The 8,073-nt window shown below is 36.3% G+C and overlaps 2 protein-coding genes across 2 annotated transcripts in view; one reads left to right on the forward strand and one right to left on the reverse strand.

Moving 5' to 3' along the window:
* LOC126408262 (histone H4) overlaps positions 1-8,073 on the reverse strand; it is a 583,921-nt gene that overhangs the window by 163,264 nt on the left and 412,584 nt on the right. The gene's annotated exons all lie outside the window — the stretch shown is intronic.
* Positions 1-8,073, forward strand: part of LOC126408223 (cytochrome P450 2F2-like) — a 33,687-nt gene that overhangs the window by 845 nt on the left and 24,769 nt on the right. The gene's annotated exons all lie outside the window — the stretch shown is intronic.

Raw genomic sequence — 8,073 nt, forward strand, 5'->3', positions numbered from 1 at the left:
CCTTCACAGTGAAGCTAAGAGGCATGAACTCGTTTCGTTGCTCTTTATTCTCGAACTCAATACAGGCTACTGTGGGCCGTAGCCAACGCAAAAAAACAAACCTGTCTGCTCGCAATGTGTTGTTAACATTAGCGGCTCACTTCAACATCTCCCGCTAGTCCCCAACAAAAACTACACACACACCCCCAACTAGCAGAAACAACAACAACCCTCCCTCTTAGAGCCTCTGCCAATCACAAGTGGCTATCTCTCACAAATCACTGTCATAGGTAGCTGACATGACTGACAGGCTTCACAGCCTCTAAACACACACAACTTCACTGGCAATGACACGTTCAGTAACATCATGGAAAACTCAGTAACTGCAATCGCAGACCTTTTTAACTAGATGAACATAACATGTCTTACGGTGACAGCATAACGTAACATAACAGTTAACACCACGTCACCCAGTCCGTTACAATATTTTAAGAGATGTTTCTGATGATTTAGAGAGGTGGAAGATTTTGCCTCTCTCGCTCTGGGGTAAAATTGACACCTTAAAAATGAATGTCCTCCCACGACTAATCTACATTATTAGTGCTCTCCCACTCCCCTTTGACAAAACCTACTTTAAAAGAATCAATTCATTGTTTTCTTCCTTTATCTGGAATGGAAAGAGAGCAAGAATTAGTACTTCAAAATTGTTTCTTGACCGAGACAAAGGTGGACTGGGTCTTCCAAATTTGGAAAAATATTACTTTGCTATAAATTCAAGATATCCTTTAAAATGGGCATATAATTATAATACAGAATTAACAATTTGGGAGGACATAGAAATAAGAATTATGTCCACAAACAAATCCAAAATATCTCTTAAATCAATGTGGTTCAACCCAAAACATCTGAAAAACATCGACAATCCTGTCATTAGATTTTCTTGTGAAATTGCAAAATATTTGCATAACTCATTAGATTTTGACAGACACAACTCACCTAATAATCCATTGTGGCATAGTAGTCTTTTTACAGTAAGTCACAATCCATCAAGGAATGGGAAAGAAGGGGAATTTCCTCATTGATAGATCCGTTTTCAGATGGTAACATGATGTCCTTTGAGCAATTGAAATTTAGTTTGATCTGACAAGTAAAGATTTTTGGTTATACCTGAAAATCAGATCACAACTTACAAAATTTCTTGGGGAACGTACACAACTTCCTGAAATAACTAACTGTGAAAATAAATTAATAACAATAATGAAAAAGAAAAGTCATATAGGTAGCAAAATTTATCATAGATCAGATCATAAATGGTCTGAAAAATACTATCAACATCTCCCTAGAGAAAACCTGGGAGAACGATCTAGATGAGAAAACAGATCCTGAAACATGGGCATCAATTTGGCAGAAATTACATAAAATATCGAACTCAGCACGAAATAAAACAATAAATTATAAGTTTATTAACAGGACGTATTATACCCCAAGAAAACCTAAACTTGAATGAATGAATTTATATAATAACGAAATGTGCTGGCACTGTAATAAAGAAAAAGGTTTATTTGTTCATATGATATGGCAATGCTCTAAACTGCAAATATTTTGGAAGAAAGTTATGTTATATCTGTCAACAATCATCAAGGAGAACATCCCATTAGATCCCAAACTATGCATTTTGAACTATATTGATGACAAAAACTGGCCACATTTTAAGAAAAAAAATGTGTCTGTTGGCCTTATGAGTGCAAAACGAGTTATTGCTACTAACTGGAAGACTACTGATAATATTAATGTAAAATCTTGGATAGAAACCTTTGAAACACTTCTAAGTTTAGAGCAAGCATCCAATTCTATATACACTTCCTCCTACAAAACTTGAAATCAAATTAACGTGGAAATTCACAACAATATCACCTGCCCCGACTAAAAAACATTATTTATGAAGCATGCTGGCATATTGGTACTTATATATGAAAAGTATGTGTAGGTGTGAGGTCTGTGTTATAATTATATGTATGTTTATGTCAAGGATTGTATCAAAGATCTGAATCTAGCGTCCACTCCAGGATACAAGCACAGTTGTATATGAACTCTTTTCATCATCTCAAAATGTTGTTCTTATCAGTTTTCTTTGTAACTGACCTGACTGTTAATCTACTATTGTGACTTCTTTACTCCCTGAGCATCAAAAAGCAAATAAAATATTAAAAAAAAGAAAGAAATTAATTGTTCTTTTTCCAAATTCTAAGATTTCTTTCTTTTTTTTCGAATGACACACAACATGGATGTCTGAACATTAGCCCATTACTTAGCCTAAAATGTTGCCCGACCATTACTGGTTAATAAGATTTTTTTTAACATGCTCTTTTTTAAATTAATCAAATTTCACAGTCCTGATAGATGGATAGCCAGATAGATAAGATAAACTTTATTGTCCCAAACGGGAAATTTGTTTTGGGCACATAGCACATAGTGCGACATAGCTGGATAGCAGATACAGCCATCATGTACAGTCAAGACACACAGGCAAGACAAGCAAAAGGCCCAGAGAAAGACCACTCATAGTGTTAGGGGGTAATAGACAAATACTGTATTTACTACTTTTACATTTGTGAATATGAATTTAAAAAAATGTTCAATTAATAAGGAATAAGCTAAATTGTTGTTGTTTTTTATCATGGAGAACAAAAAGGGAACATTTTGCATTGCATCATTGACTATAATGATTTAATGAGTTTATGAGTGAATCTACAGACCCAGAATAAGTGAGAAAGATGTGTCAGGTTGTGATTCACATCACATTAATATCATTTTTGAACTTCCAAAGGGAGAAAATCATATCTGTCACATACCAATTCCAATATGATATTGTGCAGGGGACAGCAACAATGTTGTTCTTACTTTGTGGTTATCTATTTTGGTGCCAGAAAAACAAATCTTGCCAACTAGAAAGCCCCAAGGATCAAGGAGAGATGCTACTCCACTCCTAAATGATATATGACTTCTGGATGGAACACCATCAAAAACTACAGAAAATTCTCTTGGAGTTATAGGAACATTATACCTGGAGAGATGTGGTTAGAAAAAGGCCATTACAATCAATAACCAAGACACTAATACTTACCACCTTGGAGCTAGTTTTCAAGGAATAGGGATTTGTTTATAATACAATACCGCAATTGTTCCAAATGTAAAAATTGTGAGGAAAGAAGTAGCCTAATGTTTGTAGATTAATGCCAAAGCTAACAAAACCTGTTTAAGGAAATGAGAGAGTCTGATAAGGAGTGTATAACATAATAATTATTTAGACTACATAATAAGACTACACAGACTACACAAGGTGGATGTAGGGTTTTTAATGTAATCTTCAGTAATCAAATGTATCTATGGAGTTTAAACCGCTACTACAGTGAATTAAGAACTGTAGTGAGTTTGTGAGCAAAGCTGTCTTCCTAAACAAGGTTAGAGTAGTCAAGTATCTCCAGAGGAGACATGCAGAGGCTGCAGCAGCACAATAACAGAAAAATATACAGATAAATACAGAAAAGTATAAAATAAATCATTTGAAGTAGGCTATATAAAATAAAAAGAACACAATAGAAATACAAATAGAAACTATGCAAGAGCAATTAAACTCAAGCATACATAGCAAGTAGTAAATCATTTTATAATTATTATTTAATAAGGAGATTGGCCACTTGCATAATAAAAGGCTGGTTTGGATTTTGGAATTAAGGCGACTATTGGCACAAGTAGTGGGGAGAGGATTTAAGAAGACTTTGGGTAAATACTTCTTTCAAATGTTGTGCCAATTTAGAACAGAACAATTTATAAAAATCTGCTGCACAGCCATCAGTTCCCAGAGATTTATTGTTTCCAATTGCTTTATTCAAATGAATTATTCTAATTTCATTGGAGAAAAGGACACAGCCGATTTGGTTCATTTCTTAACATTGGGAAGAGTTTCGGGGGGAAAAAAACCTCAAATGCACATTACTGACAGAATTTCCTCTTTTGGAAATTACTGTAAAAGTTGGCACAGTATGCTGCTAATATGGGTAATCAATATTGCCACAATTTGTTTTTTGAATTGTTATATGGAGTTAGTTTTGGCTTGTTGCTTTTCTGCTCACACTCTTCCAGCTAAAGCTGCAGATCAGTGAAATTAACTTTGATTTGGACTCTCTGCGGGTTTAGAGGAAAAAATAAGTTTTTAATCTTCATAATCTCCCAATTATAACAGCACTCCCTTAAAGTTAAAGCTTAACATTAAACTAATGTATTAATATTTTCAGTGACTTCTGTATGCTGAAGAATTGAGCTATTGAATCACACACCCCATGTGACCTCCGATTTCTGATATCAATGGCAGTTAAAGGTGTGATTTCTAAATCTTAAACCCATATTTTCATGTACCCTAAGGGCCTTTTGCTATTTTGGGGTACTATGAATAATAGAATAATAATAAAAATGGTAATCTCTGCCCCTGTCTTTTTTTTTTTTTTTTTTGCATAACCACTGGTGTTTGTGTCCATGAGCAGCTGCAGCTTGGGTGTGTTTATTCTCCTGATGTATGAATTGAATCACTTACTCATAAATTCATGATTATCTAATATAATTTTAAACAAATTCACGATACATAAATATTATACATACATCATATCTATGCATTGTTGCATTTTTCTTTTACAAAGTAATGCAATGTTTAAGTCAGGCCTGATGTTGCCTTACACATAAAAATGATTCCAGTCTCTTTAACAGAGTGAGGTATACAGCTTATAAATCAAACACTGATATCGTATTGGTACTGGGTATCAGCAAATACCCAAAGGCCAGGTTGTGGTATCAGGACTGAAAGGGTGTGATCAGTTCATCTCCAATATTCACTGACAGTTTCTGCTTCCATTGTGGAAAAAAAGACAGTAGTGTGGATTAGACATCAGACTTTAACCACTGATTGTGACTCACCTTTGTATTGTCTCATCTTTGCTGCAGACCACCTTTGCTGATGCCGGAGGGCACTGTATCAAGTTGAAATTTGGAATAATTTGTACGGCTATCTGGTGAGTGTTAACACATGAAATTTTGGGCTTGCTGCATGCAAACAATTTAAAGTGTGATTTTAATGGCAGTTTGATCTTATGTTGTGGAACGTAAATGGTAATGTGCATGACATCAGAGTTAAACCACTGACTGCGACAGTAATTTTTGCTGCAGACCACCTTTGCTGATGCCAACATGCCTAAAAGTAGCTGTGCAAGCAGAAGTGGATGCGTGAGGCAAAGCGGCATGCACGGCACGTGCAGCCAATTCAGGGCAAGCTGCGCTGCAGATGTGCATGAGGCGCCTGGCAAGCAATGTTGCACACATGGCTAACATGAGGGCAGAGGAAGCACAGCAGATGCGCATTAAGTGCCTGGCAAGCAACGTGCACACATTGCTACCTACCTGTAGACACCGTGTTACATAGAGCCTTTTAAGGTCACGTGTCAATAAAAACTTCATTATATGCGATAAGTGAAAACCTCACCATATACATAACTAATTTCCTGTATTTATGTTCTTAAAAAAACAATAAACACCCCCTCTTGTATTGTAATAGTAACATCCGTCCTGGCAAGAGTGTGTTGGTTGTTTCCTAGATCACAAATATAATGTAATTGGTCAATGTGGTTAAAACAGTAANCTCTCACTATGGTGGCATCAAAATGTTTTCCCCAAAATTTCCCTTACTACCTGTCTCACATTACACACTTCCACACTGCATTTTGTTCCCGGTAAGTGGGCTGAACAAACGCATGTGCAGAGTCTACAGGTGTCACCTGAAATGCCACGGATAATTGAAGAGGGAACACCAGCGCTGGGTTAGCATGCTTCGCCCTAGGCTTACTGCAAGTAGGTTTTATGAGGCAGGTCATGTTAGGTTAGAGTCCACTGCAAAAACACTCTGAATAATTACACTCTGAAGAATTATGATGGGTGCCTGACTGACCACAGCCACGAGAACAAGAGGTTCTTTGGCACTTTGCAGAGATGTTGTATGTTAATATTTTCCCACGTGGTCTTATCATCCACCCCCCCACACCACATCAGGGTCAAAAGTCTGAAACTCAAAAAACAGATTTGAAAGTGACAAAAAAGATTTGAAAGTGAAAAAATAAGATTTGAAACTGTAAAAAATAAGATCTGAATCTGAAAAGATAAAACATGCAACTGAAAAAAATAAGGCCTCAAATGTTAAAATATATATTGAAGTGAAAAGTGAAAATAAATTATTCATTCAAAAGAATTACCAAAGTGAATCAAAATTATATTTAACCTGAAAAAACGTTTCATATACTTATTTTTATTTTGAATACATTGTTGTATTTTTAAAAATTCAAGATCAACACATGAATTTTCAGTTTCAAATTTTATTTTTTCAAGTACAAAACATTTGACCCTAATGTAGCTCCATACTCTCTCTGGAGCAGAAGGAGCTCTTTGACATTGCTCAAAGGATCTTGGCTCCAGGAAAGGGAATCAGTGCTGCAGATGAATCGTCAGGTGAAACTCAAGTCCCTAGTTTATATTCTGTGGTGAGAGGTGACTGTAGAGAGACTGCAGAGAATCATCTCTTCTTTCAAGCTACCGCGGGAAAGTGTCTCCAGGAAGTAAACATGGAGAACAACAGGGAGAACCATCGCTGCTTCTGTGACCCTTGGTTCATCCCAGTGTCCCTCCTCGACTCCTCTATCCTCAATCATTTGACCCAGAAATTGATCGAGACTTGTCATCATGAAGAACGTCTCAACTCATTAAATGCACTCAGAGGAGTCGAGGAGAGAGTAGGTTTTCAGAGGGGAAAGAAGCGAGGATACATGAGTGCAGCCTTTGCAGAAGTCTTTTACTGACACACCCCGATTGGGTATCAGTTATTGATTGGACAGTGCAGCGCTGCAGCCGATCGGACTGGTCTGATACATCACGTCAGTGGAATGTCATTCTGGAGGGAAGACAGATAAGAGATTAAACTCAAGTGTATCACTCCCAAGTTTGATATTTGATTTGTTTTCTAATTAACAATTGAATTAAAAATCTGAACAAGAAAAAGAAACAAATGGCCTTATTCATTTATTAGAAAGATTGCTCTCTTCACAATCTGTTATTTCCCTCATCAACTTTTATTATGGATACTATCAAAGTTAGGGAGTCTATCTGTAAGTGAGAAACACTTTTTACATCACTGAATGTCATTTTCATTCAGCCACACTGAGCCTGATCATTCCTGAGCGTCGGATTGATGAGTTACAGAATTTAAATTTGCCCTGAAACTTTGGCTTAATAAATCATTTTCAGTGTTCAAAGACATAGTGATCATATTCTGGGTTATTAAATAATGAATTCACGATCAGATTATCAATAAATGCAGATGCAAATACTGAAAAGGTCTAAATTATGTGGCATTATTGCATTATTTTCTTCTTTGTTACACCTACTTTTGTGTGTCACACCATGTTGTGCAGAATTTAATGCTGGGAATGAAACCACGTTTTCTTGAACATAAGCATTGGCTTTGTTTTATGGCCTGTAATATCCGCTCCCGGGTTCTGAACACGTGAAGTCCTTCAACCCATGCTACATGTTTTCATTGACTCAAAATACAGACGTTAAACTTAACGTCCTAAAAAGAATTGTAACAAATTTCAAAAATCCTATACTGAATCACAGTGCACAATGGATTTTATTTACAATCAAATACAACACTTGACTTACACAACTAGATTTATAGAAAAACAAAAACAAAGTAAATTAACAGATTTCATATTCCAATAGATCCAAACAGTAAATTTTGATTCATTAGTTTGTAGTGGTGGAAATGCAGGTGGTAGGTGTGCTTTTTCTTGAGTTCAATTTTTTTCTCTACAAACTTGATGTGTGATGCCTCTTGGCACATGACCACAACCAGGCCATGGGAGGGTCCTATCTTGGGTCCACCACTTTGCCATCCGGACTGGCTCCAAGGTGTGGAGCATCGGGGTGGATGATAAGACCACATGGGAAAATATTAACATACAACGTCTCTGCAAAGTGCCAAAGAACCTCTTGTTCTCG

Source organism: Epinephelus moara, chromosome 20, assembly GCF_006386435.1.
Source record: "Epinephelus moara isolate mb chromosome 20, YSFRI_EMoa_1.0, whole genome shotgun sequence".
Lineage (NCBI taxonomy): Eukaryota > Metazoa > Chordata > Actinopteri > Perciformes > Serranidae > Epinephelus > Epinephelus moara.